This window comes from Procambarus clarkii, chromosome 94 (assembly GCF_040958095.1).
Source record: "Procambarus clarkii isolate CNS0578487 chromosome 94, FALCON_Pclarkii_2.0, whole genome shotgun sequence".
Lineage (NCBI taxonomy): Eukaryota > Metazoa > Arthropoda > Malacostraca > Decapoda > Cambaridae > Procambarus > Procambarus clarkii.
In genome coordinates this window covers 5205903-5221245 of record NC_091243.1, presented here as the reverse complement: position 1 = coordinate 5221245, position 15343 = coordinate 5205903, and the positions used below count along the sequence as shown (strand labels likewise).

The 15343-nt window shown below is 44.2% G+C and overlaps 1 protein-coding gene across 4 annotated transcripts in view; it reads right to left on the bottom strand.

The window, feature by feature from the left end:
* Positions 1-15343, bottom strand: part of brun (trafficking protein particle complex subunit brun) — a 125652-nt gene that overhangs the window by 65691 nt on the left and 44618 nt on the right. The window contains exon 1 of one of the 4 annotated variants that reach the window (XM_045729358.2): positions 159-397. The exons of the other annotated variants lie outside the window; for them this stretch is intronic. The gene's annotated coding sequence lies outside the window, so the exon portion shown is untranslated. Of the gene's footprint in view, positions 1-158; positions 398-15343 lie in introns of those variants that run through there. 4 annotated transcript variants of the gene reach the window in all.

The window sequence follows — 15343 nt, the reverse complement described above, 5'->3', positions numbered from 1 at the left end:
GTAATTGCCTACTGATCCTACACCATCTCTTCGTCCAGCCTCACATGTCTACTACGTTCAGAGTATCTTTCTTATATCCCTGCAGCTCGTGTGTCTTCAGTTTCAACCTGTGGTCTCTCGTGTGGTCTATCTTTACCTAGAGTATAATTTTTGCTTACCATGTCAATGCCCCTTAGTATCTTGTATGTCGTAATCATCTCTCTTTCTGGTTCTTTTCTTCCAGTGGTTGTAGTTTCATCTGTTCTGGCATTTATTTATAACTCAGATGTCTTAAGTTCTGGTGAAGATACCTTAGCGAATATTTTCCTTCTAAATGTTATATTCGTGTCGACCAACATGGTTTGTGTTCCCACACACACAACCGCACCCACTCCCACACCCTGACAAGCACGTCTGCCTCCACCACACCCCCACCATACACTGGCCAGCAGCTGAAGGCCAGGAGCGCCACACTATTTGGAAGAGCACAAGCCGTCCTCTCAACACCAGAGGAGTCACCCGCCACATTTAGCGGACTTGTGTTTACATTACATGTGTATGATGTCATACGTGTAGTTCTGCACCCACACCATCGCCCTCCACCCTCTCCCTTCTGATCTACTATGTGTACACTCCAAGCTTAACCTCAAGTTGTCTGTCTGTATACCTCCCTCGGACAGCAGGGAGGTACCTGGTATCCAAGGGAGATGGTGCCAGAGTTTATACATTTGTTGGTTGAATGTTGCCGCCGGAGGTTGCTAGTTTATTGTGCCTCCCATATTCGTCCTGTGAGCGGCAGCGCAAAAAAGATTACAGAGGGCATAAGAGGTCTTTATCAGACCCCAACGGAGATTACTACAATAACAATTTCATCTAATCTGAACACCTTGCAATTGTAATAGATATTGCCATGAAAAAAGTACATGTATTATGTGTGTATACATTGATGATGATAGGTCTTCTGGTAATACATAAAATATTTAGATATGGGATAGACTTACAGGCTTATAGAAGAGCTGCTGCTTATTAGTACTAGTCTTCAAACTACACAACTTATTTATTAGCCTTGTATGTCATTTATCCTAGACAAGCCTTCTGGTATCCAAGTATACTAGAAGCGAAACTAACACACTGCAAGCATTCCGGATATTTTATTATTTGTAATAAGATGGTTTGCCATTTTATGCAGCATGAGTTTAGATTTCTCTACATGACTAAATTTAGTCACAGTCTAAATTGTAATGCTGTAATGTGTGTCCCTGGCTTTGTCCACACACTTTACTTCATCTAGATCCCAATAATAGTTGAAGTGCCAGACACACTTTTAGCCAAGTTGTATTCGAGGTGTGACAACGTCTGAAGGCGATGAGTCACAATAACGTGGCTGAAGTATGTTGACCAAACCACACACTAGAAATTGAAGGGACGACAACGTTTCGGTCCGTCCTGGACCATTCTCAAGTCGAATGTCTTGAGAATGGTCCAGGACGGACCGAAACGTCGTCGTCGTCCCTTCACTTTCTAGTGTGTTCACCTAGTTGTGTTTTTGCGGGGGTTGAACTTTGCTCTTTCGGCCCGCCTCTCAACTGTCAATCAACTGTTTACTAACTATTTTTTCCCCTCCACACCACACACACACACACCCCCCAGGAAGCAGCCCGTGACAGCTGACTGACTCCACGGTACCTATTTACTGCTAGGTAACAGGGGGCATTCAGGGTGGAAGAAACTTTGCCCATTTGTTTCTGCCTGGTGCGGGAATCGAACCCGCGCCACAGAATTACGAGTCCTGCGCGCTATCCACCAGGCTACCAGGACCCCTGTGTGTGGTGTGGTCAACGTGACAACGTGTGTTAGTCTAGCCAGCAACACGTGTGTGAGACCGTTTGTGCCTGCCCTTGACCACTAACAAGCCGCACCTGCTGCAATTGTCCGTTTATCTCAAATTGGGTTAGTGTTTTAGTGGTCTTTTTTTACTCTGGTTACTACTGCGTCTTGAGTTTCCGCAGCTTTAATATTACCCGACACTTCCTTAAAGACAACAAAGCAAGAAGGCAAATAGTGAAAAAATAAGAGTTACCATCATGCAATTCCCATCACCGTGAAGGCACGAGTTCCACAGATACTATTCAAATACCGGCAAGAATGATGAATAATGATGAAAGAACAGCAACTCTCAATGCAAAACTGCAAATAAATCAACCACCACAACCCTCCCAAACATGCACCTGGCTCACTCCATACGATGAGCATCCCCCCCCCCCACACACACACCCACACACACACACACACACACACCCACCCACCCACCCACCCACCCACCCACACACACACACACACACACACACACACACCCACCCACACACCCACACACACACACACACACACACACACACACACACACACACACACACACACACACACACACACACCAGTCGCGCACAACCAATCCCACAGCGGAAACGCCCCCGCCCCCCAAGAATGGACCTGCACGAAGTGTTTGTTTACCTGAGCGGCAGTCACCACCAGTCCAGCTGTACGCCTCACCCTTCATGCGTCCCCGACCATGCTATACTGGTTTTATTGTTCACATCTACTCAAGTTCACATCTAAGAGCAATGTTAACTACGCCCTGCCACACCATATTTAGAATTTAAACACTTATTCAATACTACTACGAATTACAACCATCGAATTTTCAGATGAAATGTATAAACATTGTTCTCTGAGGGTGCTAGAATAATCCTGAATCAGTCTAGGTAAGTGTTTTATAGTGTAAAAGTTCATGTGCAACTCCCCTCTAACCCCTCTCCCCACCCACCCATTAAAGAATTACCGAGAATTACAAAATTCTCAGGGGAATTAACAGGGTAGACAAACTCTTTAGCACGGAGAACTTATTTCACCTCCGCTTTTCAACGGAGGAAATTCTGCACATCCTGCCATGCCTTCTGGTCTCATGTGGTCTCATTTGTGTGTGTGAAGATTTTGGAGCCAGCTCCTAATATTTTCCACGTGTAAATTATTATGCATCTCTCCCGCCTGCGCTCTAGAGAATACAAATGTAGGCATTTTGATTGGTCCCAAAAATTTATATGGTGCTACTGTACCTAGTCTCTCGAGACACTAATGTAGGCTTCCATTGTTTAGCTGTTATTCCTAGTTTATGTCTCAATTCAATTTCTTTCTTTATTATGCACCCCATACACATCCCATGGGCGGTGATGTAAAGGATTACAGAGGCACATAATCGGTTCAGGAACTGAACCCTCTAGTTCGTTTAGCTAAGCAAATAACAATCTTTTGACGGTAGTTACAAAATTATTCATGTTATATATACATGTACACATTCTGATACGTACATGTACATATATATATATATACGTATACATGTATACATACACATACATATTTAATCACCTACACAAGTACACACCAATAATCTACGAGGTCTTGATTTATTACTCCCGTTAATTTACTACTTCCCAGTTAATTTATTTCTTCCCAGTTATGTATTGTTAAGTTATAATTAAAATTAAATATGTAGAATTCTCCTGTTGGAATTGAGATTGGCTGCGTGGGTCTATTGTCCATGTTTATCTGAAGGTCGATTAGGCAGTGATATGATAAGACGCTGCGCAGAGCACACACATTTACACACCGGCTTTGATATCAAGTCTTGCTGGCATGTATCTCTATGTACACCATGACTCAAAATATGACGACCAAACCACACATCAGAAAATGAAGAAAGGACGACGTTTCGGTCCTTCTTGGACCATTATCAAGTCGTCTTGATAATGGTCCAGAACGGACGGAATGGTCGTCGTTTTTCATTTTCTAATCTGTGCATGTAATGTGTTTTCAGAAAAAGTCACCATTACCAGACACCTGTCTAGGGTGATCGAAGACTTACTCTGTTCGCCTAGCAATAAATATATACCTGGGAGTCGGTCAACTATTGTACTCGTCTAAGTTATGCTTGCGGGGGTTGAGCTTCGGCTCTTTGGTCCCGTCTCTCAACCGTCAATCAACAGGTGTACAGGTTCCTGAGCCTATTGGGATCTATCATATATACAATTGAAACTGTGTTTGGAGTCAGCCTCCACCACATCACTTCCTAATGCATTCCATTTGTCAACCACTCTGACACTAAACAAATTCTTTCTAATGTCTTTATGGCTCATTTGGGCACTCATTTCCTTCCGTTTACCATAGTGTGTGTGCCCCTTGTGTTAAATAAACTGTCTCTGTCTAGCCTATCAATTCCTCTGAGAATCTTTTATGTGGTGATCACGTCCCCACCCTCTAACTCGCCTGTCTTCCAGCGACGTAACTAATTCCCTTATTCTCTCCTCATAGTTCATGCCCCTCAGTTCGGGCACTAGTCTGGTGGCAAACCTCTGAACCTTCTCCAATTTAGTTTTATAAATTTAAAATTTAGTAGTTGTGGGGTTGTATCCTGGGGAAGGTCAGTATTTCAACCTTGGGGGAACACCTCGATATTAGCCTAACACGTGTGTATATATATATATATATATACACACAGGTTGCCTGTCCCCGACAAAATTGATTATTACTATTATTCAAATATGTATGTCATTACCGCTGGTTTAAAATAAACTTTTGTTTTGGTGTTTGTAGACTTAATGCAAAGAAACTAATTTTAACGCAACACCAAATGTGTGTGAAGCAACAATTTGATTTTGTATGTATACAAGTATTCTCTCTCTCGCTCCTTTACCATATCCCACTAGCCACCCATCATTACTGATGCCCAACCCCACAGCCTCTCTAGTCTCATCTCAAGTTGACCGCAGGACTGGCAAGTAGTTAAGAATAATCCCTGTCAACTGGCCCTCGCCAATTGACCGGTATTATTCATTTCACAGGATAAAGTATAAGACAAGATAGAAAAGGCGTGGATTTAACAACACTGCATACCTAGTCCAACCACTGCGGCTGCGATAGCATCTTGCTGGTACAGACCCGCAAATCGCAGTATATCTCTGGAAACACAAACCGTAACTGTCTCTATTTTCCGCTTGTTACAACTTGTAATAAAGTTGTTACATCCTCAGTGCAGGCGATGAGTCACAATACCGTGGCTAAAGTATGTTGACCAGATCACACACTAACAGGTGAAGGGACGACGTTTCGGTCTGTCCAGGACCGAAACCGTCCTTGTTACATCTTGGCTTAACGTGTTTATGACGTATTAGAACGTTGTTACAACTTGCTATATTGGTTGTTATAACTGGTTAGGTGTTAAAACTTGTTCGAACGTTGAACCAACGTCGTAGTTTCGGTGTGTGTTTGGCGGGATCAACAATGTCAATGTTAGCAGATGATGCAAAATATAAACAGCCGGAACACAACGATTGCAAAAAGATGGAGAACAACGTGGATAAGCTTTAGGAATGGTCGGAGAAAAGGCTACTTGGATTCAACCCAGATATATTCAAGGTTATGATAACTGGCAAGGGAGGAAGGAGACGGGGGAAAAATATGAATGAACGGGAGATGTCTCTCTAAAACAACAGAGACAAGGACCTGGGGAGTTTAAAATAGCCACTAGCCTGGTACTAGTCTCGTACAAGATCAGCAACATATGCAAAACTGACAAATAATAGTATTTAGGAAGCCAGGAAAGGAGACCTTCAGATTCCACTTCACACAGCCTACGTGAGGACCATTATGGAGCATGACAAAGAAACTGCCAGAGTTGAAAGTTGAGAGGCATGCAACAAGCACTTACCAGTGCAGTGAGCATGACACCTCGGGGGAAGAGGCCAAGGGAGCCGAACCTCACACGAAGACACAATCAAGGAGACACCTTGAGAGCCAGAGAGCCACAGCTCAACCCCCCGCAAGCACAATTAGGTGAGTATCTTCTTAATTTTGCCCCAGCTGGGGCCGGCCAAGGCAGTGAACATATTATTAAACAAGACGTATTATATACCAGTCAAGACGCCACCCAGCTACGCAAAATGTTATCGGGGGAATTGATAACTTGCATACGGAGCATATATCAAGAGTAAGGCAGGTCAGTAAATGATGACATGGATGGTTATGTAGCGCTCCCCAGTCATACGGTTGTCGGATAGTTCTAGCTTAGAGGTTGAAATTGAAATAAGTTTATTGAGGTAAAATACACACAAAGGGATGAGGTAGCTCAAGCTATTCTCACCCCGTTCAGTACATCGTGTTAATACATACATACACACACATCACAAGCAATAAACGTATTACCAAACATTCTGAGAGATAAACACACACATTTCCTTCAGCTTAGAGGTAGGCTCAGGGAGAGACGTAGGGCTAGGGGGGGGGATGGGGGAGAATAGAAGCCGCGGGGGACGAGCCTAGGAGAAGGTGAAAGGGGGGGGGGAGAAGCTGGGAAGGGGAGGGGGGTGGGGTTAAGATAATCTGGTGATGGGAAACAAGAGGCAGTGATGATGGAGGTACCCACGAGACGTGCCAGTTTACCTTGCCGAGTGGTTGGGCAGGCAGTTTACCTTGACGTTCCTCTCCCAACATTGTGTGGGGCAGGTGTGAGAGGGAAGCCGCAGCAGATGAAGACTGATAGCCGCAACAAGACTGGGTTTCCGCAGGTCCGGTGTGCCTGCCTGCAACCCTACACCACACCTAACCACCTCCCACCATGCAGGCCACACCTCAACCATCCATCAATCACCACCTCAACCAACCATCCGACCTCAACTAGCCTAACATCTATCACCAACGGGAGGTAAATCTATCATGTTTAGCTTGATGCCATGACAATTTTCTCCTACTAAAAATTCCTAAAATTCTACTTCAGTATCACGGCTGCTTGAATGGGTCTCTAGGAGCAGGTGTCAACTAAGCTGAGGCAGGATTACAACTCTTGCTTACAGTATTACCAGGTTCCTTATATGATAAGTTACTATGTAACAGTTTAAAAACAAACTATCTCATGAAATAAATGAGTCTTAAGGAACAGACATCAGATGACTTGAGGTAGGATAACAGCTCTTGTTTGCAGCTTCACTAGGTATTTCACGCGACAACCTTAACGCACCCAAGTCTTGGTAAGAAAGGCGAAGAAAGAGAAAATGTATTATTTAGGGGTTAAGGGTTCACATCTTTCAGAAGGGTGGTGGTACGAGAAACGGTGACAAGGAGGACAGAGAGAGGGAGGGAGAGTTGTTGTTGTTGTTTAAGATTCGCTACCTGGAACAAAAAGTTCCAAGTAGCACGGGCTATGGTGAGCCCGTCGAGGGCTGTATGGTATGAGGTTTTTTTTTCTTTTGAGGGAGGGGGCAGGCATGTTCCTGCGCGGGCAACTCAATGACCATAGTATTGTACCAGTAATATATGCAAACATAAGTGCGATAAAAGTAAGTGGAAGTGAATGAGCAAATGATGGATTGCAAGATAGAGAGGGGAATTTAACAGGGTTATGACCCAACCGCTACGAGTTTATACTTGACCACGATCATTGTCAGTGAAGGGGGCCAAGTCTCTCGGCAATACACAACAATCAAATATTCTAGAGATAAGAAATTACAGACTTACGCCTGCGTTCAAATTTCCAACCAGGTTCATATCTAGCAGGAGTAGAGGGGGTGGGGGGGGGGGAGCCATAAACACCCCCCCCCCCCACACACACACGCGGGCGGCCAGAAGCGCCACCGTCACCTACCTCATATCCAACTACCTGTTGGTCCATCGCCTCAGTACTCACCTGTAAAGACAAATATTCAGCTTTAGAAAAAATTATAAATGTCAAATGATGTATTACGAAAAGCAGTTATATTAGTAATGTACCTTGGGGGCAAGGTAATGTTGCTGTGATTCATGTCCGAGGGTCCTCCCTACGCTACACACACACACACACACACACACACACACACACACACACACACACACACACACACACACACACACACACACACACACACACACTCTAGCCAGAGTTACTCACACCGCAGGAAACCTCTTTAGGAGTGACCTTTCCACTGAGAGTACACCACACTACCACTTACAGTGCACGATTGTCTAATTAAACTTTAAACATGTTAAACATGACCCTTAGTCCTGGCTGCTGCCGACTCTTGCCCTTCTCAATACATAGTTTAATGCTATAACCTTCTAAACAAACGTGATCTGACTTAGCTTTAGCGCCTCTAAGCATTTTCTTTTGTCTCGTTCACCTGTTTCTCTTCGCTATTAGGCCTTCAGTAGTTCTCTTTATTCCTTTTAACTCTTATGATACACTTCAACCTTCCACCTTCTAGTCTTACCTTATACTGACTTTTCTCTACCGGAAATAACATTACACGAGACCAGAAGGCATGGCAGGATGTGCAGAATAACCCCATTGAAAAGCAGAGGTCCAAAAGGTAAGCAAAGAGAACAACAACGTTTCGGGCATTCCTGTCCGAAAAGCTTTGCGTAATAGTGGCTTTAGACATTGTATGTACTAGCTCTATCTATAAATCTATCAATGTTTGTATCTCACCTTGTATGTATGTACTTTACCTGAATAAACATTTGAATTTGAATTTTGAAGATCAAAGGCGCACAATTTTGTTAACACTTCCTATACACTTAAAGGGTATAAATGGCAGGCATCTCACTGTGATTCATTCGGCAGGCTCGCAGGCTGACGTATTAATCACAGCCTGGTTGATCAGAGATATTCCTTTGGAGGTGTGTATCAAGTTCTCTGAACACTGAGGGGTTGACCAGTTAAGCCCCTTATGTGTAGTGGAAACGTGTTGAATAGTATCGGGCCTTTAATGTTGATAACAGTTCTCTGAAAATACTTATTGCAGTTCTGCTATTCTGCACATCCTGCCATGACTCCTGGTCTCATGTGGTGTTATTTCCGTGTGCAGAATTGGAACCAGTCCCTCTTATATTTTTCAAATATAAATTATTATCTCTCGCGCCTCCAGTCAAGAGAATACAGATTGAAACATTTTATTCGGTCCCAATAATTTAAATGTGTTATTGTGTGCATTCCAGGAGTAAGGGATCTCTGCACGCTCTACAGGTCAGAAATTTATCCAGCTTTGAAAGGGGCTGTTATCGTGCAACACTAGTCCACTCTAGAGAGCAATATTGTCTTGAAAAAGTGTTATTGTCATCGTTTGGTTGAAAAGTTCTTGTTATCCAAGCTGTCATTTTTCTTACAGTTATGACGGCTACGTTATTGTATTCTTTGAAGGTAAGATTTTCCGACATTATTACTCGCAGATCCTTTACATTCCTTTTTGGTTCTATAATATGATTTGACCGTTTAATATCTGGTCTACCTTTTACATTTTCGTTTTTTTCCGTAGCGCAGGAGCTGCTAGTCTCCTTTCTCCTGATCCCATTTTAATTACCTTACACATATTCAGACTGAATTCTAGCAACCATTTGTTTACACACACTCCTGAAGTTGGCCAAGGTTCTCCCCTGTAACTTTCTGCATTCATCCTCGGAGTTTACAATCACCATTGCTTACAGACGGCGCAAAGCCAATGGCCTCCATGAGTTCGCTTCTTCGTGGAGGTCATTCATATCAATTAGGAACGGAAGTAAACTGACCATTTAGTGGGACCTTACTTTCATCTCGGAACGCCATCTTACTCATTTTTGTGTCAACATCGGGTCAAGTGATCAAATCTGTCAGGTCAGTCAGGTCTCTCTCAGGTCAGTCAGGTCTCTCTCTCTCTCGCATTAGTTCTATAATATGTAACTTCTAGAAGTGGGTGTTTGCCGTGTCTACCACACGTTTGCTCTTTGTCCTCGTGGAGGGCCTATCTATATTCATTCAATATTTCCCCTGTGATTCAAATTCCCAGGAATTGGAATCTTATCCCCTCGCTTCTCTTACCACCATGGCTGCTTCTCCATTACCTTTAGGCAGGTTTGGTTGGGGGGATTGCAAATCCCTACAACCAATAGTAAGACTTGTCCATGTTTTACATTAACCTCCAACATTATAGTAAGCAAATGTTATAATTCCTTTTTTTATAGTTACGTAATTTAAGGAGGCTTTTGGTAATTGTATAGACCGTCCACTAGTGTTATTCCAAGTGGTAGTGGTGGAGGAGGTAATAATGGTTTTAGTAATGATACTAATGGTACTACCACCATTATTCTATTATATTATACTATTATTATTATACTAATGGTACTACCACCATTATTAATGGTGGTACTACCACCATTACTAATGTAATGGTACTACCACCATTATTACCACCACACAGGGGCACGAAGACAAATTAGCCAGACGTGCCTGACAAGGCTTGACAGCAAGCAGCGTGATATTCACTATGGCATGACAAGAGTTCATGCAGATACAGCTGCATGACGCGATACACCTGCATGATGCACCCCACGCAATGGTCACCCCACGCAATGGTCACACCACGCAATGCTTACAATAAAACTACCTTGATATCAAATAAAATTAAATACATTACTTTAATTAAAAATAGAGCAGAATTATATATTCAATAACTGTACAATTAATCAACATAATTACTATACACATTTAGATGTATGAATTAAATGATATAGTAAAAATGTAATGTTTGTGTAAGAGCAACATTCCGAGCATCTGTCACGTTTAAACATTATGCCACTACTGTGACACACTACTGCCCGAGGCTTGGCTTGAATGTCATAAAACACAGTTACAGCCCCGCTCCTGAGGCAGGTAAGTCCACTACGGGCTCACCATAGCCCGTGCTACTTGTTACAGCCCTGCTCCTGTGCCGGGTAAGTCCACTACGGGTTCACCATAGCCCGTGCTACTTGTTACCTGCCTCAGGAGCGGGGCTGTAAGTCCACTACGGGTTCACCATAGCCCGTGCTACTTGTTACCTGCCTCAGGAGCGGGGCTGTAAGTCCACTACGGGTTCACCATAGCCCGTGCTACTTGTTACCTGCCTCAGGAGCGGGGCTGTAAGTCCACTACGGGTTCACCATAGCCCGTGCTACTTGTTACCTGCCTCAGGAGCGGGGCTGTAAGTCCACTACGGGTTCACCATAGCCCGTGCTACTTGTTACCTGCCTCAGGAGCGGGGCTGTAAGTCCACTACGGGTTCACCATAGCCCGTGCTACTTGCAACTGTTTGTTCCCAGTAGCTGAATCTTAAAACAACAACCACAAAATCATAAATGTTGAGGCATATGGTAAGATGAAGCGGGTGGTATGGTGACCAGGCTATAAGGTGTGGGAATAGTGTGTGTGTGTGTGTGTGGCGTGTTACGGGCTATTCATGCCCGTGCCACCTCTTGGGTGGCTTAATCTTTATCTATCATTCTGTGAGGCGTGGAGACACGCGCTGCACGACTCCTCTCTATCCCAGCCCATCTCCACCACTTTCTCTCAACTTGGATTTTCTTAATGAACGAGAGATTACCGAGCCAGTTGTGTGTACACAACTGGCTCTGTAATCGATACAAGTGTGTCAGGGAGGTGCAGCAGCTGGAGGCCACAGAGGTGGATCAGTCCGCTCACATCTGGCTTTAAGTATAAATATTCCCATATTTCTATAAACTGAAGGTGGCTACAGCTAATGTCAATTATAAATGCGAATATTGTAACTTGGTTCAAGTTTTTTTTAAACATTGCTTACACAGCAGGAAGAGCGAATTAAGGTTGCCGAGTTGACCTCCATTGTTATTGATATCAAGGTGCAGAGCACGCATCACAAATTTCCAACCCGTCCGCAGACCAAGTCCATTCCATCCAGCGGGCGACCCCACAGACGCATTCATCAATTTTAACTTGCTATTCAATAAAAATAATAATTTTCTCATATATAAATTATTATATATTAGCACATTGTGCATATTTAGGCATTGGTTAGGTTCGGTGTTTAGGATCTGTCGGCGATTATTTGTATTTGTAATACGTGGGTGAAGCATTTACAGCGTTGTGGTTTGAACAAAAGTTGTCAGCGAAGCACTTGTTCCGGAAGTGTTCGGGCGTCATTAGTAATGAGTCTTGTGTAAACTGCTTTCATTCATAAACAGGGGGTTTGGCGGGTGCATGGAATAGACTTTGGGCCTTTGTTTAGAGTACTGGCTGCAAATTTCTGTCAAAATAATTTAGAACGAAGCTGCTGCTGCTGCTGCTGCTGCTGTTGTTGTTAAAGATTCACTACTCGGAACAAAAAGCTCCAAGTAGCACGGGCTATGGTGAGCCCGTGAACGAAGCTTTTAGCACGAAACATCCGAGATCGAGCCGCAGTACCGAATTAAATTCCCGCTGTCGGAGACGGGAAGCGTGTACTTAGGGGTAAGAGAGGTGCCACGCTCAATTACTGACCATATCCCAGGATACAATCGACAACAGTGGCCTCACTCCAGGTACCTATTTACTGCTAGGTAAACAGAGGATCAGGTGTGAAATAAAACGTGCCCAACGGTGTGTGTCCCGCCCAAGAATCGAACACGACGTCCTCCATTGTGGGCAGAGGACAAAAGAGCCATGGTTGTTTATTTCCACGAGAACACGGTGATTGGTTACGGTGATTGGTGTGTACTAGCGGTGATTGGTTACGGTGATTGGTGTGTACTAGTATGTGTTACAGTGCCAAAATACACACCTCCCCAAAACAAGGGCACCTAACTGTGCTTGCGGGGGTTGAGCTCTGGCTCTTTGGTCCCGCCTCTCAACTGTCAATCAACTGGTGTACAGATTCCTGAGCCTACTGGGCTCTATCATATCTACATTTGAAACTGTGTATGGAGTCAGCCTCCACCACATCACTGCCTAATGCATTCCATCTGTTAACTACTCTGACACTGAAAACGTTCTTTCTAACGTCTCTGTGGCTCATGTGGGTACTCAGTTTCCACCTGTGTCCCCTTGTTCGCGTCCCACCAGTGTTGAACAGTTTATCTTTAACACGTTGTATAAAGGGTTGAACAACTAATGTGTTGAACAACTAATGTGTTCAACAACGGGTGTTGCGGAGTGTAAGTAATGACAAAGTGGCTTACATGTGGTAGCTGGAGAAAAGGGAGGAGGGTGAAGGCGAGAGATGGAGAGGGATGAGAGATAGATGGAGAGGGATGGGAGTGGGATGAGAGAGGGAGACAAGGAGGGAGGATGAATATCTTGAGCCACTGCGTGTCCCGAGGTCAGGGTTATTCTTAACAAAAGAATATATACCGTTTGTGAAGGTCGTATATATATCATAATTTAGCTGTGTACCCAATCATGAGCAAGTTGCCCCCGCTAGTCTGGCTTCTTAGGCTAGTATCAAGACACAGAGAGAGAGAGGTGAGTGCCAGAGGTCGGATGGAAGGTGTATGAGGCTAGACATTGCATCAGACGCCTACAGGCCAATGTTCTGACAGCCGGGTTCTCACAATGGTAACCACACTAACGTGTTCACGCCTACACACGCCACCAATATTATGACCAAGTAACCCCAACTAAAGTCAACAATCACTCATCTTGGTGATGGTGGTGGTAGTACACAGGTTCTTGTCAATCAAGAATATAACTATTGCGTTCTTAATTTTCCCCATATACAACCATCTTGTGGAATAAACTACCACCCCATACGATACTCAAAATAATTAGCGTAGACTGTATGTAAGCTTCTAGGATACAAGCGGGGTTAAGTCTAGGGGTTAAGTCAACGCCTAGGATTATAAATGGTTTCCTGCTTACTCCCAGCGCCCCCCCCCCCCACCTCCCCCCTTTTACCCTCTCCCAAGTGAAGGTCGCCTCCCAGTGACGACCTCCACAATAACGCTCCGACTTCAGCTACCTGGAATGTACCTGGTTAGGGTTCTGAGAGTTTTTCTACTCCCCAGCACATAATAATAATGGGAGCTCCGACCCTACAGCCATCAAGCTACGGGGGACAGAGGGGGTGTAAGACAGGCTTCGTCTTCTTCTTGAGAAGAAGAACTACTAACTTGGCTTGCACTAAGAGCGGAGGAACAGCACTGTATTGTAATAGTAACTACATCAGCAAAAGGTCGCTGGTATTACACAAGCACACACAACACTTTCACAGGAACTTCCCACCAGCGGTATGAATGCCGGTAGAAGGGGGGGAGGGGGGGGGGAACTATCAGGAGAAGCGCTAAGCCATCATGACTATGTAGCACTTGGAAGGAGATCTTGGCACAAGGATTTGGGATGGGACGGGGGGCAATGGGGTAGGATTGGTGCCCAACCACTTGGACGGTGGGCAATTAAACGCCGACCTGCATGAAGCGAGACCGTCCAGCCCATGGGGGGAGGGGGAGAGAAGCTTTCATCCAGATAAGGCTGATCCTACACTACAAAATGTCTGATACTCCGATACAGATAATAAATATATCTTTAGACAACAGAACTTAAATAATATTTGTTCATGACATTAGAGGTTGTAATGACATTAACAAGAGAAAATTACTCACAATTATAACAACCCCCCCAGCACAACTATTCCACTAAATAAAACTTCATTAAATGGCCTCTCCAGCAGTGAACACTGATAAGCAAACATTAAACATATCCATAGCTATTTTGCAGAAGAGCAGAGGTGCCATAGGCACAACCAGAGAACACTGTATAAACACAAACTAAAAATCACCTCAGTCTCTCCTGGAGCCGAGGTGAGTAGACTGTATAAACATGAGGTCCTCGATATTGTCGGAACAAACGTGGACATCTTCAAGAGAACTAGATAGTTTCCTTCAGGAAGTGCTGGACCAACCCGGCTACGGTGAATGAGTGAGCCTTCGAGTCGCTCCAAGCAACAGCCTGTTGGACCAAACTCTCTCACGTCAGAACCACCACCAGAACCCCATCCAGGTATATATAAAGCTGCATTTAGCGTTTCAGTTTCACAGATTAAGGAGCAAATCAAGAAGAAAATACTCCCAACTATCAAAAGTCGCCACAGAGCCAAAGTAGCGGAAGGAAGATCCACTGCGATATGGTACGAACATGCCACTGGGTACTACTATTTCATGCCTGACAAAAAGATGTCCAGAGACATTGTAGTAGCCATACACAGACTTGGTTACAAGTGCTGCTGGGAGGTAATAAACCCAATAGTGTGTCATATCTGTGGAACAGAAGCAGAGGCGCCACTATTGCACTACTTACTGGAATGTGAAGCTACTGAAGCCCTGCACATCAAACTAAACATTAATCCAACGACAGCAAACTGCATTAGATTCACATTCCACAGCCACTACAATGATTAGAAAAGCTGTTGAGGAATGGGACTCACTAGTGAACATTCTGTACCTACATTTGTGTGTGGACCCTCCACTTGTGTGTGTGTGACCTTGGAGGTTGACCCTCCACTTGTGTGTGACCTTGGAGGTTGACCCTCCACTTGTGTTTGTGTGACCT